Below are 15,718 nucleotides of genomic sequence, written 5' to 3' on the forward strand. Positions count from 1 at the left end.
ATGAGTGTGCATTTATTTTTAAAGTACACATGTTTATTGTGGAAATTAGAGATACAGAAAAATATAAATGAAAGAAAAAAGTAAAAACAAAACTGTTTTTAAATGTTCCATTTTAAAACGAGAAAGCATAGGGTTGCTATGTAAACATAAAAAGAACCTTTGTTTAAAGAAATGCAAAGAGATTAATTAATAGAAGAGTGAGCAAAGGACAGGCACGGGAAGGTTGCCAGGGATGAAACAGAAGTAGCCAATATTATGTAAAAGGGTTGGTATCTGGTACTGGGGAGACGAGGGTAGGAACCTGCCTAGTTCACTGGCTACTTCCACCTGGTGAGGACACTGTTGAAGGGGCCTCCTGCAGCTACTACAGCTGGAGGGGTGTCAAAAACACTCTGCTCTGCCCTGCACAGACTATAACCCCAACCGGTTTATCCACTGAATACAAAAAAACGGAGGCTAGACAGCCAGAGGAAACATTTCCTTCCCTAACACCAAAACAAATGATATATTTGGAATGCTCCGCAGAAAATACGGAAGAGAATCGAGCCCTTTAAAAGCTCTAAAAACACAAATGAGGTGGTCAAACTACACATTTTGTTTTAGAGATAAGAATGCTGGGGGCTTCCCTGATGGCTCAAGTGGTTGAGAGTCCGCCTGCCGATGCAGGGGACACAGGTTCGTGCCCCGGTCTGGGAAGATCCCACATGCCGCAGAGTGGCTGGGCCCGTGAGCCATGGCCGTTGAGCCTGCGCGTCCGGAGCCTGTGCTCCGCAACAGAAGAGGCCACAACAGTGAGAGGCCCGCGTACTGCAAAAACAAAAAAAAAAACAAAAAAAAAAGAATGCTGGGAAAGAATTTTGGAAAAGCAAGAATATTAAAGCACTTTGTCCAGACTGCAATGCCAGACAATAGTTTACCCTGCACTCATTCAGTTATCATGCCGATAGCGAAGCAGCTCACCTGGGGAACTCTGGAGGCGCAGCAGCTCCCACTGGAATCTGAAGCTATGTGGTGGTTTTAAAACAGGCCCCAAAATGCTTGGAAACACCTCCTGTCAAGAGGCGGCCGCTCTGTCTCCCGAATGAATCCAGTGGGCTTATGACTGTTTCAGCTGATAGAGTATGACAGAAATGATGCCATGTGATTTCTGGAGTTGGGTCCTGAAAGGCTATGCAGATTCCCCCCAGTTTTCTTGGACCACTCACTCTACAGAAGTTTCTTTACTGGGTCCTCACTCTAGAAACCCAGCCGCCATGCTGGGAAAAGCCAAGCTTGGGAGAGGCCAAGTGTTGGCACCAGCTGACAGCCCAGCTGAGCCCAGCCTTGGCGTCATCTCAGCCCAGGTGCCTCACATGTGAATAAAGAAGCCTCCAGATGATTGCAGCCCTCAGCCTTTCAAGGCATTCCCAGCCTTTTGAATCTTCAGAACAAGAGGCCTCAGTCATGGAAGAGAGATGACTAGGTCCTGTCTGAGTTCCTGATCCACAGAACCTGTGGTAGTTTATCTTTCAACGTCTTTGGGATCATTTGTTGTGCAACAGTAGATAACCAAACCAAATAGTTAAATTACTAGCACTACAAAGAAAGAAATTTCAACTACTGGTTAAGACTATTAATTCACCTGTGTCTAGTAGAAGAGTTAGTGGTGTTACAGGTACTTAAAAATCAAAGAACTTGGACTGTTCAGCTAGCAGTCACTTTCTAGGAATGCTGTCCTCATTCCACAGATAGATTATTCTTACGGGTGAAAATCCTGTTAGGGCTGTGGAGATGGATCACTCTTGATCTTACGGCTGAGTCTCGCATCAGTGGAAATTCCCTATGTCTGTAGGGATTTTGCAATAATGTTTGATGACAAAGAGGATGTCCTGTAAGATTCCCCATGTGGGAAAAAGATGTTGTCCTAGGTGCTGTGAGCTTCCTAGACCTCAGTCTAGAGGAGACTCTGATGAGCTAGCCCCTCATTGAGGACTTACTTTCTTAAATGCAGTGGTGGACAGAGCTGGCTGGGGTCGAGGTAGAGAGCCTTTCTGTTCAGTCCCTTGGAGTCCTCTTGGGGTTTAACAGAAAAATGGAATGGCTGGTTATAGTGCTGATAAACCCTGGGAATCTATAGTACATACATAGGATGACAGATGGTCTATGAACAAACTGTAGAATTACTTTGGATGTGATTATTTCTGGCTAGGGCGGGGGTGTGGGCAGTGGCAGAGGAGGGAGTGGTGATCCTGGTATACCCATTATTAAAACAGTTTCCAGTTTTGTCTGCATCTATTATTGAACACACAGTGAATCAAACAAATATAACAAGTCAGGAGCTTCAATAAAAATTGATGGGCCTTTGGAAGGATCTTAAGACGAGCTCATGACCATTACAGGATCATAGGTTAGACACTGAATCCACAGTATTTGCTAACAAATAAAATAATAATAATAATATATATACAAATATTAAGGGATTGTTATCAAAAGAATTTTCTAATAGTAAAAGCAGTATTTGGATACAAATTTAACTCTTTATTATGTAAAATTTTAAACATATGAATGAGTGGAGAGAATAGTATAGCAAACCCACAATTTCAATAATTAGCAACTTATGGCCAATGCTGCTTCATCTATAGCCCCACCTACTCTTTCCCAGCCCAGCTTATACCTGCTTCATTACCATTTCACTGGAAAATTGTAGTACTGTTTCTTAAGCTGGTGCCCCAAATAACTCACGTGACGTGGACTTACCCCAGACCTGTTGCTTAGAGCCAAATCTGAATTCAGCCAAAATCAACCCAACCAACCCACAGACCCATGAGTGGAAAAATAAATACTTGTTGTTGCAAACCACTGAGATTTTGAGGTTGTTTTGTTAAGTAGTATTATTTGTCGATAGTTACCTGAAATTTATAACAAAATGTTAACAGTGGTCTTCTTTGGGTGGAGGGGATATAAGTAGATTTTTCATTTTCCAATTGTACTTTTTGTATTTTCTACATTTTCTACTTTTAGCTTATACTATCTTTTAAATTAGACTTGGAAAAATAATATATTTGAAAAGAAGAATTAGAAGGAAAAAAAAACAATGAAAATAATGACGTCGTTTCTCCTTCCCAATTCTGTACTTAAACTAGAATAAACTTGTTTACTTTCCACAGTACATGCAAGGTACAATCAACTAAGCATTGAAAGTTTCACATTGTAAACGCTGTAAAAAAAAAAAAATGTTATGTCTTAACAACCAAATCATTACGGGCTTGTCTTGGTGCCCTTCTTCTTGAAGGCTTCCCTAATTAGACAGATGCACTGGCCCGTCTTTCCTCCACTGCCTCTAAACCCATAAACCGCACATTTCTGCCTTGTTCTAACAACCTTTTCCATTTGTAAAACAAGGAAAGGAGAAACTGAAGGATCAATATGTTATTCAATTACCAAATAATTAGGGGTAAAGATTTGAAATGTAGCTCTTACAGTATTGAAGAATTCCACCATCTGGCTACTTATAAGCCACGGTAATACTCTGCCCCATTTTCTTACCTCATGTATCAGAGTAGAAAGTTATTTATCAATACAGCCCATGTCTTTTTCCATATTATCCCACATTATCTTCGATTATTAAAAATTGTGTCATACATATGTTTGCCAGCTGGTTACGTACAGCCATAAAAACATATCCCCTACAAGGACACGTTTGAAAAAATTAGTGACAACATGAATGAGCCTGGAAGACATCACACTAAGTGAAATAAGCCAGACTTAGAAAGACAAATACTGCACGATTCGCAGATATGAGGTACCTAAAGTAGTCAAACTCATAGAAGCAGAGAGTAGAACGGTGGTTGCCTGGGGCTGGGTGGGAGGGGAAAATGGGGAGATATTGGTCAAAGGGCACAAAGTTTCAGTTATGCAAGATGAATAAGTTCTGGATATCTAATGTACGGGGTGGTAACTGTAGTTAACAATACTGTATTATATACCTGATATTTGCTAAAAGAGTAGATCTTAAGTGTTCTTACAACAAAAAAAGCAAGAAAGCAAGAAGAAAGGAAAGAAGGAAGAAAGGAAGGAAGGAAGGAAATGGTAACTATGTGAAGTGATGAATTTGTTAATTAGATTGATTGTGGTGATCATTTCACAATGTATTTAAAACATCAAGTTGCATACCTTAAATACATACAATTCCTATTTGTCAATAATACCTCAGTAAAGCTGGAAAAAAGAAAAGAAAAATATGCATGCATACAACAATGAATTAGGCAAAGATAAACTCATTGTAGTACAGGTCTCACACGTTCCTTAAGTGTTAGAGCCTATTAAGAAATGACAAGAGGGCTTCCCTGGTGGCGCAGTGGTTGAGAGTCCGCCTGCCGATGCAGGGGACACGGGTTCGTGCCCCGGTCTGGGAAGATCCCACATGCCGCGGAGCGGCTGTGCCCGTGAGCCATGACCACTGAGCCTGGGCGTCCGGAGCCTGTGCTCTGCAACGGGAGAGGCCACAACAGTGAGAGGGCTGCGTACCGCAAAAAAAAAAAAAAAAAAAAAAAAAAAAAAAAAAATGACAATGTGACTGTGAATCACAGATAAGATATTCAAAAAGTAATTGTGATATTCAGCTTGGGGATTCATGTGTTTGACCCTAGGAGGAAAGACCAAGAAGAATCTGCATAATTAGTCCATAGTGGTCAACAGTAGTCCAGAAGAAAAAAATTGGAACAGTTATTGAAGTGCCGAAGGAGGCCACTAGATACGGAAACAAATCACACACCACACCACCAGCACCATCACCATCAGCATCACCACCAGCCAGCAGCAACAGGTGCTCCCTTCCCTCCTATAGCCAGGGACACAAAATTAGATACTACTCCTTTGAAGTAACTCTGATTCAACTAGGACAAAATACATTGCACTTTTATGCAAAAGTGCTCTCTAGTGAAAGAAATAATGGCAAACGAAATGTACTTTAAATGAGGAATTGCCTTACTAGGCTACTTTGCCTGTAGGTATGAAATTGATTTACATTGTTAAAAATCGCAGTCTTAAAGCTTCTCTCTTGGCAACTGTGATTACTCTTACAATGGGTAGGGCAATTTCAGAAAGCATTTATCTTGATTCACTTTGCAAAATGGTACAAAGAAAGCTGGAGAGTTACACAGTACACAGGTGAGGAAAATATATGGAAAAGTACCATAATGTAAGCAATCAGTTCACAAGACACCGCAGGGCTATCTACTAATGAAAATCAGAAACTGCATTGATCTGTGAATCAGTAGTCAGGCTGGAAGGCTGATTCAAAGACATCCAAGATGTGAGGCCCTGAGCAGTTTATTCCAATGACATGCATCAACCTCTCTGTGAGGACTAGATGTAATTTTACCTCTATATGTCAGGTATGATTCTTAGCCCCAAAACTCATGACTCCAAGAAATAGAACTGCTTCTGTTTTTTATAAGTCGAACTTAATTTCTAACCCTGACCTTTATCCTTATTTGCTTGATCCTATTTAACAGATAAAAATTTACCCTCAGTTCTTTCCACGGTTTTCTGAAGGTATGGGAAGGTGGGGTGAGGGAGCATGACTTTTGTCATCTGACCTTAGACATGGCCCTCGCGATGCCCACTGACCTTCCCTCCCTCTCCCCATGGATTCAACATCCCCTTTCTACAGCCACAAGGTCCAGAAATCTTTACTAGGCTCTTTCTGGACCTGTCTGACCAGATGCCCCCTGCAGCCATTTCTCCCCAGAGATACTGTCAAAGGAAGGTGAAGGTCCCCTCTGCTCTCAGAAGCCAAAGGTATCTCTCAGCCTCTTCAGATCCATTTCCTCCCCGTTCCTAGAAAATTAAAATACCATTACTCCCTTGAGGATTACTGAATGTAACCTAGGATGTTTTTGAGAAGAATATGTGGTACGTGTACAGTATATTATTTAACATCACAGTAGAGCTTTGGGCAGCATTACATAATCAAACACATCCATATTTCTGCAGTAAAATATGTGAATATGCACTCTGTGTGGATGAATAAAAAGATGGTCTCTCCTTGCCCAAGTCAGATTTGGCCACCAAATACATGTGCTGCAAACTTAAAACTTTGGGTTTCATAATCACAGACAAAGATTGTGGATCTGTAACTGAATTTGAGCAAGTTAGATATGAGTCTGATGTAACTCCGCTACAGTGCAATAGAAAGTCAAAAAAGGAAGGTGATGTTAAGGGCTCATAAGGTTTGTAAAGACATCACGGAGGAGAAAGCACTTGAACAAAGTCTGGATAACGTGTGGAATTTGCAAAGATCAGAAAATAAAAAGCATCCCATGTGAGGAATAGAAAGAACTTGATTATACTAAATATCATCTGTCATGAGGAAAGTGCAAACTAAAACAATACTGAGATAACACTATATACCTACTAGAATGTCTAAAATCCAAAAATCTGAAAATATCAAATTCCGATGAGAATGTGGAGCAACAGGAACTCTCATTCATTGCTGGTGGGAATGTAAAATGGTACAGCCACTTTGGAAGACATTTTGGCAGTTTTTTTACAAAGCTACACATGGTCTTACCATACAATTGTGCTCCTAGGCATTTATCCATTCGATTTGAAAGCCTATGTGCTCACAAAAAACCACATGTGAATGTTTATAGCAGCTTTAGTCATAATCCTCCCACACTGGAAGCAACCAAGATGTCCTTCAACAGGTGAATGCATAAAGAACTGTGGTACATCCGGACAATGGATCATTACTGAGCAACAATGAGCTATCAAACTACACAAAGACATGGAGGTATCTTAAATGAATATTTCTGAGTGAAGCTATCTAATCCAAAAAGGCTACATACTGCATGATTCCATTCATATGACATTATGGAAAAGGCAAAACTAGAGAGATGGTAAATAGATTAGTGGATGTCAGGGGTTCAGGGTGGGGAAGGGTTGAACCGACGAAACACAGAGGATTTTTTAGGACAGTGAAACTATCCTGTGTGACACTGTGATGGTGGATACATGGTACCACATATTTATCAAAACTCAAAGAGCTTTAAAGCACAAAGAGTCAACCTTAAAGGAGGCAAAAAATTTTTTTTAATTGTTTAGAAGGTGAGAGGTTCCCAGGATAGAAGGTAGAACGTGACAAAATAATCTATTACAAATATATGAAACAACCTCATTGAAGAGGATGAGGGGGGAAGGTGCTGACGTTAAGTCATTGTGGAAATGAGTGGAGTCTGTAAATGAAAGGCAAAAGAAACTTTAGTTGATCAAGTGGGGTATGGGTTAACAGTTCTGAAACCACTATCCATGTATACTAGAATTGAACTATTAAGTAAACACATGGCAGATGTTGGGGCAAGGTTTCTCAGAAGCAGTTACAGATAAGCAAGGAGCAAAGGCTAGAGTGATCCATTTAGTAATGGATTAGAATTGAAGATATTAGGGCTTCCCTGGTGGCGCAGTGGTTGAGAGTCTGCCTGCCGAAGCAGGGGACACGGGTTCATGCCCCGGTCCGGGAAGATCCCACATGCCGCGGAGCGGCTGGGCCCGTGAGCCATGGCCGCTGAGCCTGCGCGTCCGGAGCCTGTGCTCCGCAACGGGAGAGGCCACAACAGTGAGAGGCCTGCGTACCGCAAAAAAAAAAAAAAAAAAAAAAAAAGAATTGAAGATATTAATATGAACTTATGCTTATCTTAATGTAGATACAGATGGTTACCTATAGAAACATTTATAGATATATGCATATGCACTGGTTAGTATACACACATATACGTCCTTGCTCTGTCAGGTGATAGGGTCTAGAAGCAATGACATCCCAGTAGCAGTGAGTACACCCGGTGCCAGCTCTTGGTTTCTAATACCATTCTCCAGTCAAAGGAACCAGGGCCCCTTGGAGAATTGGCTGATTCCAGGACTGGGGCAGGAAATATGCAAGATAAGTCTGGAGCATCTTGTAGTGCCAGAAAGTAAGGAAGTAGAGATATGTCAAAGTGATACAGGAGCCACCTGGAAGAGCTCCCAGTGGTGAAAGCTGGAAGAATTTGAGCAACAAAATAAATGAGGCAGTATTAGAATTATAACCAAGAGTATAAAGTAGATATTCATGAGTCCATACTACTGTAAATAAATGAGAGAATGAATAAGTGGGACAGAATAGGTAACTGACTCAGGCAGAAGAATTCCAAATAATTTATGCAGATACTTTGCCCTCAAGGGGAGGGCAAAGTATCTGCATGAATTATTTGGAATTTATGTATGTATGACTACATAGTCACTCCCTTCCAAAGAATAAAGTATAAAAGGAGAAAAAAAGAGTAACATTACCTCACCCAGGTGATCAGGGTTAACATCAACAGTGAAAAGTCATGGTGATAGTATGTACCCTTGATATGATATAAGAATGATACTTTACCTCTATTGTCTTCCTCCTAAAACCTAACAACACATGTAATCATGAGAAAAACATTAGACAAATTCCAAAAGAGGCACATTCTACAAAATACCTGACCAGTACTCCTCAAAACTGTCAATGTCATCAAAAACAAGGAAAGCCTGAGAAACTATGACAGCTAAGAGGAGCCTAAGGAGACATGACAACTGAATGCAGTGGTATCTTGGATGGGATCCTGGAACAGAAAAGAGCATTAGGTTAAAAACTAAAGAAATCTGTCTAAATAAAGTATGGACTTTAGTTAATAGTAATGTATCAGTATTGGCTCATTAATTGTAACAAATGTACCGCACTTATATAAGATTTTTTTTTTGATGTGGATCATTTTAAAAATCTTTAATGAATTTGTTACAATATTGCTTCATTTTATGTTTTGGTTTTTTGGCCGCAAGGTATGTGGGATCTTAGCTCCCTGACCAGGGATCACACCAACACCCCCTGCATTGGAAGGCGAAGTCTTAACTACTGGACCGCCAGGGAAGTCCCTATAGGATGTTAATAATAGGGAAAACTGGGTAAGCATTTATGGGATTCTCTGTACCATGTAATTTTTCTGTAAATCTAAAACTATTGTGAAGTTTATTTTAAAAAAGAACCTAAGTCCTGCACATCCCAGATTTTGAGGCTTTCATCACTTTGCTTTTCTCATTACCGTCATCTATTGTCTTCTTGGCCATATACCCCTCCCTATTCAGAGCACTTTGTCACCTGGCTAATCTTTATTCCAAGATTCTTCATCATCTTTTTTTTTAAATTTATTTATTTTTCTTTTATTTTTTTGGCTGCATCAGGTCTTAGTCATGGCACACAGGGTCTTCCTTGAGGCGCACGGGATCTTTCATTGTGGCACACGGCCTTCTCTCTAGTTGTGGTGTGCGGGGTCCAGGGCGCATGAGCTCTGTAGTTTGCAGCACTCGGGCTCTCTCGTTGAGGCGCACAAGCTCAGTAGTTGTGGCGCAGGCTTAATTGCGCCATGGCATGTGGGACCTTAGTTCCCTGATGGGGGATCAAACCTGCGTCCCCTGTATTGGAAGGTGGGTTCTTCACCACTGGTCTACCAGGGAAGTTTCCCAAGATTCTTCATCATCGTGAGGCTCTTCAACATTCACATGGACAACCCATCCAGCCCATGCCTACCACTTCCTCATCTGTTCAATTCCAATAACCAGCATACAGTTTCTATGTCAGTCTCTCACTTCCAGAGCCATACAGTGTTACCACCACACTTTGAATTTCTGACCACAGCCTACATCCCTCGCCCATTCACCTTCTTCTTCCATAGTCATAGTTATAATCTCTGGTTTTAGCTTGACATAGAGTCACCTAAAATAAAAACTACACTTCCCGGATTACTTTCTGCTACATGTGACCCATGTAACTAAATTCTGGCCAACGAGTTACCACTTTTGTTATTTGTCCTTAAATGGAGAGATCAAGTTCTTCTCTTATCCTCTTCCTCTCTCATGCTGGCTGAAATGTGTATATAACGGCTGGAGTTCCAACACCCATTTTGGATCATGAGATAACTATGGAGTGGAAGCCACATACAGCAGAGTCATCAGATAGGATGTTCCTGGGTCTTTGATACTATAGTGTAACCAACTCAGCTCTGACTGCACATCTCTGGAACTTTACATGAGAAAGAATTTCTATCTTGTTTAAGTAACTGTTATTTTGGGTTTTCATCGTTCCTAGTTGAACTTACAAATCAGTTCACTCCCTTATTCCATCAACCCCTCCTTGCCCTACAGCACAATGGTTCAGAGTAAGAGCTCTGAAATCAAACAGATTTGGTTTCACACCAGCTCTACCACTTCATAACTGCATGATCTTGGGCAAGTTACTTAAATGCTATCAGCATCAATTTCCTTACCTGTATCTTCCTTATTGTACCTATCTTATAGGGATATTGTGAGGATTTCACCGCATGAGACACATAAGGAGCTTCGTAAGCACCACTGTCCTTTGAGAATCTTGATTTCAGCTCCCATAATGCATCACTTTGTCTGCTCTTACTGGCATTCTCAACATCCTCCCTTCCTTGTCCTGCTGCATCTTTCTTGCAAATCCCCACCTTGGTCAGTGCAAGTCTTCTCAGTGCCCACACGATTGTGGGCTAACACGGTTATGCACATTGAGACCACTACAGATGTATGGTCTCCAGACTCAGCAGGGCTCTACTGGAGGCTGGGAAATATTTGACATCTCTGGCTGTGGCTAGGCACATCCATTCCCCACTGTATTTATGCAACTTTTCACTCTTCTCCTCAAGCCATCCCTAGAGGAAATAAACATGTTTATGCATCTTCTTTAAAGAAAAATTTCCCTCAATCCCTCATTTCTTTACCTACTACCCTTTATCCTCTCCTCATCCTAGCTCCTTGAAAGAACAGTCATCACACTACCGCCTGAGGAAAAGGAGAAGATTTGATGGAGGGATATCCCTCAAACTCAACATGGCCAAAACAACTCACCATGTGTTCCTTCTTCCTGAATCCCAGTCAATCCTGGTCCCGGGCCTGCACTCTTGAAGCTGAAACACTGGGTTCACCTTACACATTTCGTTCGAGTTCATGCAGGCCATTTCTTTCCCTTTCTTGCCTGGAATTATCTTTTGGGCACACTCTTGTCTTCATTTTCTGTCTAACAAACAGGCCTTCACCTTTCATGAGTCATATGATACTACCACTTCTTTCAAGCCTTTTCTGAAGTCCTGCCGTCAGCCAGGGAGAACTCTCTCTCCTTTGTGTCCCTACATTATGCAGATTAAAAACCACCACTTTTGCAGCTGGATCACTTGACTGGTTTACATGTTTGTCTCCCTCTATCCAAGTGTAAACCTCTGTGGGGATTGCTATTATTTGACTTGTTTTTTATGCTCAGTGTCCAGCACAAAACCTGTTACATACTAGGTATTTAACAAACTGTTGGGACTTCCCTGGTGGCGCGGTGGTTAAGAATCTGCCTGCCAATGCAGGGGACACGGGTTCAAGCCCTGGTCCGGGAAGATCCTACATGCCGCGGAGCAACTAAGCCCATGCGCCACAACTACTGAGCCTGTGCTCTAGAGCCCGTGAGCCACAACTACTGAGCCTACATGCCACAACTACTGAAAACCTCACGCCTAGAGCCCATGCTCTGCAACGAGACGCCACCACAACGAGAAGCCCGCACACCACAACGAAGAGTAGCCCCCGCTCGCCACAGCTAGAGAAAGCCCGCACGCAGCAACGAAGACCAAACACAGTCAAAATTAAATAAATAAATTTATTTAAAAAAAAACCTGTTGTTGAATGAATGAATAAGTCAGTAAAAAGTGAGCAGAGGAAGAGAACCTGTAACAATAGCAAACACCTATTTGGTGTTTCGTGCATTCATTCAATACCAATTTTTTGAGTTCCTGGAATATGCCAGCCGTTGTTTTAGGCACTTGCAGTGAATAAAACGGACAAAAATGTCTACCCACAAGGAGGTTATTTTCTAATGAGAAAGACAGTCAATAAATAATATAAATAATAACTAAGCACACTGTATAGCATGTTAGAAGGTAATAAGAGCTGTATGGAAAAAAAGAGAGAGCAAGGCAAAGAGGAGTGCCAGTTGCAATAGTAAACAGGGCAGGCAGGGCCTGCCTCACTGAGAAAGCAAGATCTGAGCAAAGATTGGAGGGAAATGAGGGGTTTAGCCAAGGGCAAGAGCCCCCGAGGCAGAGGCAAAAGCTAAACCCTGAGGCCTAAGATGGGAATGTGCCTCATACAGTCTAGTGAACACAAGGAGGCCAGTGTGGCTGGGCCACAGGGAGCCAAGTGGGAGATGAGGACTGAGGGGCAATGGCAGGGGAGACAGACGATGGAAGGCCTTGTAGACCACTGTAGAGACTTCAGCTTTTTCTCTGGGTGAAATCACATGCCATTGGTGGGTTTTGAGTGTAAGTGTGACATGATCAATTTATGTTAAGAGATGACTTTGGGTGCTCTGTGGACAATGCCTTGTAGAGAGGCAAGGGCAGAAGCAGTGAGTTAGAGAGGAAGCTATTTCAGAAATCCAGGCCGACATGATGAGGGCCCAGAAGTGGTCAAATTCTGGCGATACTTTAAGAGGAAGCCTTTGATGTTGAGTGAGAAAGAGGAGTTGAGGATGACTCAGGTTTTTGGCCTGAACCAGCAGGAAGGCACTGCCCTAAAAGTTTTCCCTCTATTAACTCATCTAATCTCCACAATGAACTGATGAGGGAAGTAGTGCCAGGGTTCCTACTTTCAGTGGGGACACTAAGATAGAGAGGTCGTCCGGGTCACACAGTTCATAAGTGACAGAGCCAGGTTCTGACCAGGTGGCTGGTTCCAGAGTCAGTGCTCTCAGCCACTGCACCAAGCTCCCCTCCATGAAAGCAGCCTAGTTGGATACAAGGTTCTTATAGTCCGTCAAAATGCAAAAAGACCAAGGATAATTCTCTCATCTGGGCAAAACTATTTGGGCCTGAAGTAGGATATTTGGCACAATAAAAAGAAAGAAAGGAAAAGATTCATGGGCACGATAACACAAAGCAAGCGGAAGACACGCTGACCAAGATTCGTGCGGCTTTTAAGATAGAAGGCAGCAGGTCTGTGCTCACGGCCTTCAGATTCAGGTAGTCAGATGCTTACATCATGCCTACTGAAGTTGTAAGTACTAAGCACAGAATGTCCCTTTGGGCAGCCTGGGCACTTGAAGCCAATACTACGTTGTACCAAGCCTTCTCTCTTAGTAACCACACTGTCCCCTAAATTAACTGAATCCTGTCGGCTTTAGAATATACACAAGGTACAGCAATATTTTCAAAATGCTGCAGCTTAAATATAGGAACAAATGCTCTTTTAGATGATAAGGGTGCTGCAGTTTGTAAAGATGGTTGGGCCATATGTGCAAGTACAGCCTGACCTGATACCAGGTGTCAGTGAAAGCCATGACCACACCCAGGTAGCCACATAAAAGTAAGAGCCCTCTGGTCTTCTCTCTGGGGCAGGCTGGTGTTACAGGACCAGTTGTGAGCCTGCTGCATTGTGATTGCATCTGCTGGAAACGTCTAGAAAAACTTTTGTCCCCACCTCCTCCCCAATCAACACATATACTTACGTCCTGAAGTGGAGGTACCAAAACCCTTGGTCTCCCTTGGGTAAGGATCCACCTTCTTTTCCTCCCCACTCAAGTCTGGTAGATCTGTATTCTTTGTGCTTATGTTATTTCATATTTTCACCAGTTACTACAGAAGGCTTTTAAATACATGATCTCATTTAAACCATACAACAATCCAACCAGGAGAACTTGTACTATTATTCTCGTTTTGCAGATGAAGAAACAAGCTGAGAGAGGTTAACTGGCTTGTTCAAGGTCGCTTGGCATCTAATATCCATGCCTCACAGCTTCAGATTCAACCTCCTTTCCACACTCCCACACTGCTTCTCTGAACTGTGCAGCACATCTCATCCTTGGTCAATCAGTTGCCAGATTCAACTCTCCCATCAGAAGCTCTCTCACATCAGCCTCTTTCTTTCCAGTCACACATTCCAGCTCTCTTCCCCTCACCCTAATCAACTAATTTATCTCTGCCTTTAGTGTCTCATGCCTCCACACCACCCTACCAGGTGACTCTTCTTAGGGTACCACTTTGGTCATACCTCTCCTCTCCCCCAAATCCTTGAAGGCTCCTATTTGCCTGAGGCATCAAGGGCGGATGCTGCAGCAGCACATCTCCAGTGTCAGAGCCCTCCTCCCTACTGGCCTCATCTCTCTGTGACACCTACAGGTGCCTCGCTCAATCTGGTCTGTTGGCCATTCCCTACACTTTCCTAATGCTTTCCTTCCCCTGGGCCTTGAGTTGTTACTTCTTTTCACTTAGAACACCTTGCCCACTAACCCACTCCCCATTTTGACAACCTGTACATCTTAAATACATGACCCAAATTTAAATACCTTCATGGAGCCTACCTGCTTGCTAAGTGCCACGACTTTCAATCATAGGGTAACAATCATATACTTCCCTGTAACATAATCTCCTCTGCCAGCCTGCAAGCTCCAGGAGGTCCCAACTATGCGGGAGGCATCTTTGTATTTTGTATCACTCTAATGTCTAGCACAGGGCTCTGAACATAACAAGTGTACAACAAATGTGTAAAATGATTTGGTTAAATGAATATTCATATTAAAAACCATCCATCCACGCAAACACATGCAGTTAGATTCCAAAATGAAAGACACACACATGTGCATGTGATACCACAAATTTATTATAATACACACACCAAAAACCAAACCCAAACTTTGACAGTATCCACAGAGTTTTCCACAGTCGTTAAAAGTAGTTAACAGAGATAAGGGATAATTGAAGAAATGTAACATCATAATCTTATAATTTATGTAACAATGTAGTTTGCTCAGTTAAGAATTCTACTCAATTAAGACTGTAAAATGGCAATGTCCCACAGATATTTAAAATTTTACATTTGCATTTATTTGTAATATAGATATAGGTTCTAAAGGATTCATAGAGCTTTATGTCATAAGCCAGATTTTGCAGCTGGCCTTTTGGCCTTTTTATTTGTTAGGTAAGCAAACCCAAAGGCAAGGAAGTCCTGGAAAGTGGGATGAAACTCCAGCAGAAACTCTATGTGACCCACAGAGCTGTTTAATAAAACAAGGCCCATCCAATCCTACATCCAGTGATACCCATTCTAATCTGCTGCTGTTCATACGGAGGTTACCTCTGCCAGCTGTGATTTCTTTTCATGTAACATTCTAGCTCTCCACTCCTATTCATATAATGTAGAATGTGATTCTGTCACATGTTGCTGTTAGTTCACAGGCACAGCAAACATTTTAAAGACTACACGGAGACAAGGAGGGGTTGTACAGTGCAGGGCAGAAAGTATGCAAGAGAAGAAACAAACTCTCCTGTTTTCTCTTCTTTTAGTTTTGCTTCCTTTTGGTCTTTACCCTACTGGGGTCTTTGGGAATTGTGTGTATGTGTAACAGCATCTACCGTACCTCCTCATTTTAGCACTGGTTGGATTTGAAGAGAAAAACAGGAAAACACTTAAGGAACCCTGAGACTCTCACAGAGAAATAAATTAGAGCTGCTGTTTCTTTTAGCTTGGCTCTCCTGTTCTTTACTATTTATTAAAAAAAAATGAAATCTCCCCTTTTATCAACCCTCAAATTCTCATATTGTAAGCGAGTGAAGTCACTAAAGGCAAATAACCTTACTAATTTGCTGAGTGTGAAGAGAAAAGGCCATGGTACAGATTAATG

The sequence above is a fragment of the Grampus griseus genome (genome assembly GCF_964374135.1).
Source record: "Grampus griseus genome assembly, chromosome: 3".
In the NCBI taxonomy this organism is placed as follows: Eukaryota; Metazoa; Chordata; class Mammalia; order Artiodactyla; family Delphinidae; genus Grampus; species Grampus griseus.